This window comes from Hoplias malabaricus, unplaced genomic scaffold (assembly GCF_029633855.1).
Source record: "Hoplias malabaricus isolate fHopMal1 unplaced genomic scaffold, fHopMal1.hap1 scaffold_115, whole genome shotgun sequence".
In the NCBI taxonomy this organism is placed as follows: Eukaryota; Metazoa; Chordata; class Actinopteri; order Characiformes; family Erythrinidae; genus Hoplias; species Hoplias malabaricus.
This window is the reverse complement of record NW_027100973.1, coordinates 15,001-25,000: the sequence shown is the minus strand read 5'-3', so window position 1 is coordinate 25,000 and position 10,000 is coordinate 15,001. Positions and strand designations below refer to the sequence as shown.

Below are 10,000 nucleotides of genomic sequence, written 5' to 3'. Positions count from 1 at the left end.
ACACACACAGAGACAGAGAGAGAGAAAGAGTGAGAGACAGAGTGAGAGTGTGAGAGACAGAGAGAAAGAGTGAGAGACAGAAAGAGAGAGACAGGAGAGAGAGAGAGGAGGAGAGAGAGAGAGAGACACACACACACACACAGAGACAGAGAGAGAGAAAGAGTGAGAGTGTGAGAGACAGAGAGAAAGAGTGAGAGACAAAGAGAGAGAGACACACAGAGAGAGGGAGAGACAGAGAGAGTGAGAGAGAGAGAGAGAGAGAGAGAGAGAGAGAGAGAGACTAAGGATGCAGCAGTTGGCCAGATGTCTCAGACGGAGCGTGTGCTGTTCTTCACCCTGTGAAGTCTGTAGAGTGGTGTGTGACTCTGGAGCTGCAGCTAACAGTGGATTTAGTGGAAAATTGGGGGTAAAAAGAGACGAGGACATGAAGAGAATCACATTTTACAGAAGGTTATGAGCACAGCAGCACATCAGATTGTGGAGGAAAGTCATTTCCTGCTGATGTTTCTGAGCCTGGGCTCACGCACCGTTCCTGATATTATTATTATTATTATTATTATTATTATTATTACTACAGTCAGACACAGAACGGCGTGATTTATTCCTGGTTACTGTTCCTCTAACAGAATAAGCACTCATTACAGAGGAAGTGTAATACTATATTTTACACACAAGTCTCTCTCTCTCTCTCTCTGTATCTCTCTCTCACTCTCTGTGTGTGTCTCTCTCTTTCTGTCTCTCTGTGTCTCTCTCTCACTCTTTCTGTCTGTGTGTGTCTCTCTCACTCTTTCTCTCTGTGTCTCTCTCTCTCTCTCTCTCTCTCTCTGTATCTCTGTGTCTCTCTCACTCTGTGTCTCTCTCTCTCAGTTACTGTTGATTTATGGGGCATTGATTGTGTAAAGTCTGATGTAGATCAGTGAAGGTTTTTTAAATGGAAATTAAAGTAGCAGTGTGCAGCAGAGCCTCTGGAGACAAAGATCTCCCCGTCACTGTGTAGAAGACTCACTGAAATGAACACAACCACAGCCACAGACCGCTCTGTGTACTGTGGAGTACTCTGATGGTCTCTAACCCTGTCCTGACCAATGAAGAACAGGGTAACAGGGGTCTAACAAAGTATGCTGAGCAACAACTGGCACCGAGCACAAAGAGAAGAAATGGAAAAACAGGTTAAGCTTAGTTTTGTTCTGAATTTCAGCAGCGAGTGTGAATCTTTATTGGAAATCCTTTCTTTTTCCAGGAGCGGGTTTAATCCGTCTGCCCCACAGTGGCCCCCGGTGACTTAAATCCTGTATTAAACATCGAGGGAATCAAACACACCGGCCCCAGTACCTGGAAGCCTCAGCAGTTTAATTACAGGAACACAGGAGTAAAGCGGATAACACGGTCAGTCTATGGCCGCGGTAAACGCTCTCCCGGTGCAGCCAGGAAAGGCTGGGAACGTTACGGCATGGAAGTCTCCTGTCAGGACCGAACACCAGGGATTCCCACTAATCCTTTACACATTAGAGTTTTTCTAAACCCATTAAGTGTGATTTAAAGGCACCTCAAACTGTTTAAATATCAACTGCTTGACACAACCCTGCTCCCATTCCCATAGGACATAGGACATCAATGGGAAATCCATATCACACACACGGTACACACAGCCCTGGGGCGACGCGAAAACAAATGTTACTGTTCATGAAAAGTCATTCCTGGAGGCAAAAGCATCTACACTGGCTGTGTATTACTCCTAAATTCCTAGCCAAGCTATTGCTTTCCAATGATGCAATTCCTTATTTTGAAACCAATTAAAGCTGGAGCAAGGCTTGTCCCATCTTCACTGCTGCGAAACTACAACAAACAACAAGTAAACATCACAGCAGCGATGTACTTCCCCTTTAACAATCTCCTTTTCACTGCTGGGTAGAGGAAATACAACTATGTACCGGGCGGCTAGGATCGCCTCATGTTATCTTTATGCATGGGTTCATCATATAACTCTCATTCTCATATAGAAGAACCACGTAGTGTCTTCACTCCATGCTCCACCAGGAGGCAGTGTGGAGCTCGCACCTAAAAGTGTTTTTAAATCTGTTCAATCCACTTTAAGAATCAAAGTTTACTGCAGCTGGGTAAAGTCCACAGGCCCCAGAACAGCGCCGATAAACAACGACCTCAGGCTCATTTCACCCTCTACCCTTAAAGATGTAACAGAATACAATCATAATGTAGTGAATTTATTGGTTGGTGTCAAATAGCTTTTTATTATTTTTCCAAAACCCACTGTCTTCCACCAAAAAGACAAAGAAAAGTGAGGATGTTTCTATGTTTGTAAGTTTTTATTTATTTATTTCACCTTTATTTAAGCAGGCATACTGAGAAGGCAAAACTAAGATGCTATCAGTGTACACATTAGCTGACATAACAGACTAGCATTAGCTTGTTTACCTCAGACTTGCCTTTGACTGCATTTCACAGTGTGAATTTGAAGTGGCTGTCACCTGCCGTGGATTGTGTGTGGTCTAGGCTTGGATTGAACTGAATACACTAATTAGAGAGATGCAGCAGTAAGGGACGGAGAGCGGTGTGGTATGTAGCTGGATAGTAGCGTGTGCTTTGCTTAGCGTGTGCTCAGAGAAACAACGTAAAAACAGTGCTTTATTTTGGAAGCTGCCTTGTCTTTTCCAGACCGTTTCATTGTGGGTGTTTTTTAAGAATCCTATGTGAAACTACTTTAATACGTGGCAATAATCTCCAGTGTAAACAAAAAAGTTGGGGTCACGGGGTCAAGGGTTGAGCGTGTTAGCATGTCCGTGTGGTGCTATGCTAAAAGACTTATCATGAGTGAAATAAGCAGTCACTCACAGTCTCAAAAAAATCAGCCAGGTTTCAACCAGCCAGGGTTTCTTTTGTCATACACCAAGGAAAACCCCATCCCCTCAAAGCAGAAAGAAACCCACGCAGACACAGGGAGAACACACCACACTCCTCACAGACAGTCACCCGGAGGAAACTCGCGCAGACACAGAGAGAACACACCACACTCCTCACAGACAGTCACCCGGAGGAAACCCACGCAGACACAGAGAGAACACACCACACTCCTCACAGACAGTCACCCGGAGGAAACCCACGCAGACACAGAGAGAACACACTACACTCCTCACAGACAGTCACCCGACTCGACACAGACTCGAACCTACAACCTCCAGGTCCCTGGTGCTGTGTGACTGTGACACTAACCTGCTGCTACACCGTGTCGCCCCTCGGAGATAACTTCTACATCTGTAATTCTGAGCATAGCAGATTTTAATGGGGTTTAATTATAGAGATGACCAGAGGGGGGCGATGTATAATGTTTTCCGTCATCTCCTCCATCCTTCTCTCTGTTTGTATGTGTCCTCGAGAATACAGATTGATCCCAATTTCCGCAATTAAAGAAGCCTGAAAGTTTAAAAAGCTCATCAAGCAATCGTTTACCACAGAGCTTTTATCAGCCCTCAGTCAATATGACAACAAAGCATCTCCTAAGCTTTGGCCGGATGTTCTCCTCCTCCTCCGTCGCTCTGGCTACAGTCTCACTCTGCTCTTACTGTGAGTGCTGAGATTTTTATTCCCTCGTGGCGTTTAGTCCAAAAGCAAAAAGCCCAAATGCCCAATTAGGCCGAGTGGATAAAACGCAAGCTCCACATTTGAGAGCGGAGCGGCTAATAAACGCAGCTGTTTCTCTGTGGTGATTTGTAGATTTAATTCCATTAAAGGACAGTAATAAACCACTGCCACAGAGTCTGCCTCTCCTCTAGCCTTGGACCAAACTCTCTCTCTCTCTCTCTCTCTCTCTCTCTCTCTCTCTCTCCCTCCCCCTCTCTCTCTCCACTCTCTCCCTCTCTCTCCCTTCACTCTCTCTCTCTCTCTCTCTCTCTCTCTCTCTCTCTCTGTTTATCCTGACTTTCTCCTCTCCTCCTGCTTGTGTGTGTCCTTGAGAATGAATATTTCAGGCAGTTATCCATGCTTGAGTGGATGTGTATACTTGGAGACTGACAACAACCGGAAGAGACTTCAGTGGAACTGCTCTTTCTCTCTCTCTCTCATTGTGTGTGTGTGTGTGTGTGTGTAAAAGAGGTAGACAGTAGGGTGAATGACTTGTTCGAAATATCAATGTGCACCTTGATGAGGGCCGTAAAGGACTGTTGGGAACTGTTGATGACTTTTGTGATTTGGCATTTTTTACTCATTGAAATTGTAAATTTACTGTTTTTTTGTCCCCCAGGAGACAACAAATACAACGAGTCCTTAGTTCAGTGTGTGTGTGTGTGTGTGTGTGTGTGTGTATTTACATTCATTCTTTAGTACCAAAAAAAAACTAAACTAAAAAAAAAACAACAACAAAACAAACAAACAAAAAAACACACATGGTGTCATTGATGGAAAGTGCTGAATAGCACCCCTTGTGGGCCTTTTGTTAAATGTGTGAGTGAGTGACTGAGTGAGTGACTGAGTGAGTGACTGAGTGAATGACTGACTGAGTGAGTGAGTGACTGAGTGACTGAGTGAATGAGTGACTGCGTGAATGAGTGACTGAGTGAATGAGTGACTGAGTGAGTGACGGAGTGAGTGACTGAGTGAGTGACAGAGTGAATGAGTGACTGAGTGAGTGACGGAGTGAGTGACTGAGTGAGTGACAGAGTGAATGAGTGACTGAGTGAGTGAGTGACTGAGTGAATGACTGACTGAGTGAGTGACTGACTGAGTGAGTGAATGACTGACTGAGTGAATGACTGACTGAGTGAGTGAGTGACTGAGTGAATGAGTGACTGAGTGAGTGACTGAGTGAGTGAGTGACTGAGTGAGTGACTGAGTGAATGAGTGAGTGACTGAGTGAGTGAGTGACTGACTGAGTGAGTGAGTGAATTATAAGTCAGCTCCAAAAATGTCACTCACATTCTCTCATGTAAAAACACTGTGATCATTTTAACTTTCAAACACCTGCAGTGTCAAGAACCATTTCTTAATCCGAGTGAATTAATTCGGGACGTGAATAACCTGAGGTTTTTTATTGATGGATTTAATTAATGTGTGGAAATTAAACTCATAGTTTATTAAAGTGATATATTCTCCCCATTTTTTGCAGTGGAACACATTTCTGGGTCTTAATGAGTGAGACATCTGTGACCCAAAATACCACAAAGATCAAAACCCACAGCAGCGTTCTCCCTCTGTTCAGAACGCCTTCTCCTTTAAATGATAACGACTCTTCGTTGTGCTCCATTCCTAACGTTCCCAAGGAATAATTTCTCAAAGGAAAATTAGACAACACTGACCCTGTGTATGAAAGAGTGCTCTTTGAGAAGTACATTTGTGGTTGTCTTTTGCATATGAGTGTCTGCCAAGTGTGTGTGTGTGAACTCACTGAACTGGTGCACAGTGCCACAGATTTGGAAACATCCAATTAGTGCTCTCAACATAATCAAACACTTGTCTATAAACACACACACACACACACACACACTTCTAAACCCATCCCCTCAGACCGACTGTAAGTAAATAAGCTGAAAGAAGTGAAACATTTTACCTGCAGCGAGAGACTGCAGTAATTTCCACCTGCCGATATTTCCACACACAGCCCACAGCAAAACCACACAGAGCTCTCCACACACTGCTACATCCATCTGAAGCTCAGGCTCGTTCTGTTCTCAGCTTTAAACTACCCACACTAGTTCACACTTAAAGACAGAGTGTCATTGATGTAATGCACAAAACACCCCCTAGTGGAGCAGTGTGTAACCTTGAGTGAGTGAGGTCAAGTGCAGACTTTAGCTACTGCCCCGCCCCCTCGTCTGAGTCTGTCCAATCACAGCGCTGGACCTGCGTTAAGACGAGGTTAAACGCAACAAAACAGACACAACGAGCGCAGAGAAATAAGAGCACTGAGTAAAAACGGAGAAGAAAGAGAACAGAGTGAAAACGGCTAAAAACCAGAGCTTCTGCTCCTCGCTCCTCACTGCTGTGCGCTCGGGGTCGGGGTGAACAGCGAGCGGCTCATTATCATTTAAAGGAACAGGTGCTGAAAGCGGGCGTTCTGAACAGGGCTGTTTACACAGGGGGAGAACACTGCTGTGGGGCTCGTGGGGTTTGGACCAATCACAGGGAACTGTGTTCTTGTGTTTGTCTCCTTTAACTCGTCAGAGGAGCTTTACAAACAAGAGGGGGAATGACCTTTTACCACTCATCACCCAACCCACACGTATCGCTCATTAACCCTGGTGCACAAAAATGTACGATACAATCAGCACTAATTAGGGGGCTCCCAAGAGGCGCAGCTGTCTAAGCACTGACACTAACGAACTATCACATGGTCAGTCCAGGGGGGGGGCGCCATCTGAGGCCTGGAGCCCTAGACACCACAGCAGGACGTTCTCTCAATTTCAGAAGTGACCAGAGAGCAGGGCCGGGCGGTGTAACAGTGATACAGATATCTGTTGTATTTTTAAACACAAGGCCATGTGCATTTAAGAGAGCCACAGGGAGGGGGCGCTGTGGGACCTGAGTGACTGCTCGGTAGCCCACTGCAGTTGAGTTTAGCGCTGAGTTTGGGTTTAAACAGAGAGGAATCACTCAGAAAACCCTTCAATCGACTTTGTGCTCACATCTGTGTGGCATTACCTTTAAATGTGTGTGATTCGAGCCTCAGTTCGTTGGAAAACCGTCTGTGTTGCGCTAAACCACAGGTGCCTGTTAGCTGGTTAGCACACACACACACACACACACACACACACACACCACCTCCTCTCCACTGTAATACTGTATACCGCGATAATATTTCAAGACTTTAACGGTATGAATAAATGTGGATACCTAGTGTGACCAGACGTCCTCTTTGACCCGGACATGTCCTCTGTTTTAGACTTAAAAAAATGTCCGGGCGGAATTTCACAAACGTCCGGGATGTTGTTTTTCTAGAGCTCACATAGAACTTCGAGAAGTTTCGTTCACAAACTAGTCCCGCCCTCCCCTACTCCGATTGGTTCGCTTGAGAAGGGGGCATGGTGAAGTAGCCTACAATCTTCTGATTGGACGGTCTGACTGTAGAGCTACCGTTATTGGTCGATTATCTTCTCTGTAAACATTTAATTGGTCAGTCTGCACGTCAGTTGTCCTTGTTTACGTCAGACAAAGTTCTTGGACGAATTAAAAAAGATATTCCCATGTCCACCACACACACACACACACACAAACACACACACACGAGCCAGTACCAGAAACATGCTAAAAAGTCAAGCAAATGGCAAGTGACACTTAGACAGGCACTCACATCCACACACTCCCACACACACACACTCCAACACTCACACAACACAGATACAGGGAGACATGCATGAATACAAATCTGGGCTTTTTTTATCTCTCACACACACTCACACACACACACACACACACACAGAGACATGCATAAACTCTTCACGTAATCAAACCCCGCGCTGACGCTGGTCCCATTGAGAGCACCGAGAGCTTTTAAATAATAATAAGTGGGATAAGTGTGTGCTCGGGAAGGCTTTAATTAGAGAGGTGCTCTCTCTGACGGGGAACTCTGTTTAATTAATATTCTCTCTCTGTACACACCCCTCCCTCCGTTTCTCCATGTTAAGCCCTCTCTCCGACTGCCATCACTGGCTACACTCCGGCTTTAGTGTGTCCCCTCGGTCCTCCTTCAGGTGGAAAGCTGTGTCTCCGAGGAACATTGTGCATCAGGTTTGAGCAGTGTGCCTTATGTGTTGGAATCTGCTCTAAGGGGGGTGTCCTCCAGCTTCTCAGTTTCCTCCCACAGTCCGTAACCTCAGGTTGTGTGTGTTTCGCAAAGTTAAAGAAGCAGGCTTTGGACTGAAATGTCCCTGCTTCAGTCCCTGGGGACATGGGGAGTGAAGGAACATGAGTTTCTCCTCCCTCAACATCCACGGTGGAAGTGCTCCAGAGCAAGACACTCAAAGGGAATGTCTACAACATCTTATTGGGAAACGCATTTCTCTCTGGCTGTTTACATTTAGAAGCTCTGCGTATTTTAAGGTGGACCGGTGAGTTTGAGGGAAAGTAGGACTGTTGTTTGTACGTCGTTGACGTGTAACTTGTTTCTGAGTTTTTATTCACTGTTTAATTTCCCACAGAAACTCGTGTGTAACTTGAGTTGTTTGGTTTCGTAGCACTGTCGCTAACGCAGTTAGCCGTCTCCTGAGTTTGAAGGCATTTCCACCTTAAATGATCAGACACAGGTTTGTGCTTTTCAACATTTTGAGTTCAATCCATTGTCTTTAAAAAACTCCAGATGCTTCTGCCATGAACAGAGAGAGAGAGAGACAGACAGACAGACAAAGAGAGAGAGACAGGCAGACAGACAAAGAGAGAGAGACAAAGAAAGTGAAAGAGAGACAGAGAGACAGAGTGAGTAAGAGAGAGAAAGAGAGAGTGTGAGAAACAGAGAGAGAGAGAATCAAAGAGAGTGAACAAGAGAGAGAGACAGACAAAGAGACAGAGACAAAGAAAGTGAAAGAGAGACAGAGTGAGCAAGAGAGAGAGAGAGAGAGAGCGTGAGAAACAGAGAGAGAGAGAGAGAGCGTGAGAAACAGAGAGAGAGAGAGAGAGTAGCAGACTGTTTTTTACTCATTTACAGACACTGGGGCTTCATAAACTGGAGAGCAGCCAATTGTGAGGAAGCATCTTCTGAATTTTATAAGAAGTGTTTTTTGATTACAATCGCCCTTATTCTCTATCTGTGTGGCTCTCTATATTTGTGTGTGTGTGTGTGTGTGTGTGTGTGTGCTCCCTCTCTCAGTACACATTGGGTGGTACAGCTGCTGCATTGTTCTGTAACTCAGCTCATCATTTGAGTTTTTTAAAAGCTTTGTCTTAAATCATAAGAGTCAGAGCTGGACTGGGAAGTGTTTTATTGGCTGTTAACTATATTTTTGGGTTTCTGTTTGGTTTATACTTAAAACTGTGGAGAGCAGACTCTGATGCAGTGCGTGGACTCACACACACTCACTCTCCTGAGCTGTGGGAGTGTTAATATTTGATGTAAGACAGCTATAGTGTACGGACTGGCTGTAAACACAGATAAGCTTGTGTAATTTCTTTTAACCCTTGGTCTAATTAATGCTGCTGCAGGGTCTTCTCAGACAGAACACGGAGAGAGAGAGAGAGAGAGAGAGAGAGAGAGAGAGAAGGATTGCTCACACACTCATGCACTCTCACTTATTCACTTACTCCTTTGTTTCCTCTTTCCCTTACCACATAATCCATCACTTCCTCCCTCCATCACTCCCTCACTGAATCACTCATTCATTCACTTACTCAGGTACTCCCTCAATCACTCACTTCCTCATTTACATAATCACTCACTCACATGATCTGTCAATCACTCACTTATACGCCCTTAGTCCCTCAAACATATACAGACTCTCTCTCTCACTCACTCACTCACTCATATACTTCCCCCAACTCATTCACTCACTCACTCACTCACTCACTCACTTGTATACTTCCCCCAACTCATTCACTCACTCACTCACTCACTCACTTGTATACTTCCCCCAACTCATTCACTCACTCACTCACTTGTATACTTCCCCCAACTCATTCACTCACTCGTATACTTCCCCAACTCACTCACACACTCACTCACTCACTCACTCACTCACTTGTATACTTCCCCCAACTCATTCACTCACTCGTATACTTCCCCAACTCACTCACACACTCACTCGTATACTTCCCCCAACTCACTCACTCACTCACTCACTCACTCGTATACTTCCCCAACTCATTCACTCACTCGTATACTTCCCCAACTCACTCACACACTCACACACTCACTCACTCACTCACTCACTCACTCGTATACTTCCCCAACTCACTCACTCACTCACTCGTATACTTCCCCCAACTCATTCACTCACTCACTCACTCACTCACTCATATACTTCCCCAACTCACTCACTCACTCACTTACTCGTATACTTCCCCC

At 45.1% G+C, this 10,000-nt stretch overlaps 1 protein-coding gene across 1 annotated transcript in view; it reads right to left on the bottom strand.

The window, feature by feature from the left end:
* Window positions 1-10,000, bottom strand: part of smpd3 (sphingomyelin phosphodiesterase 3) — a 36,640-nt gene that overhangs the window by 19,803 nt on the left and 6,837 nt on the right.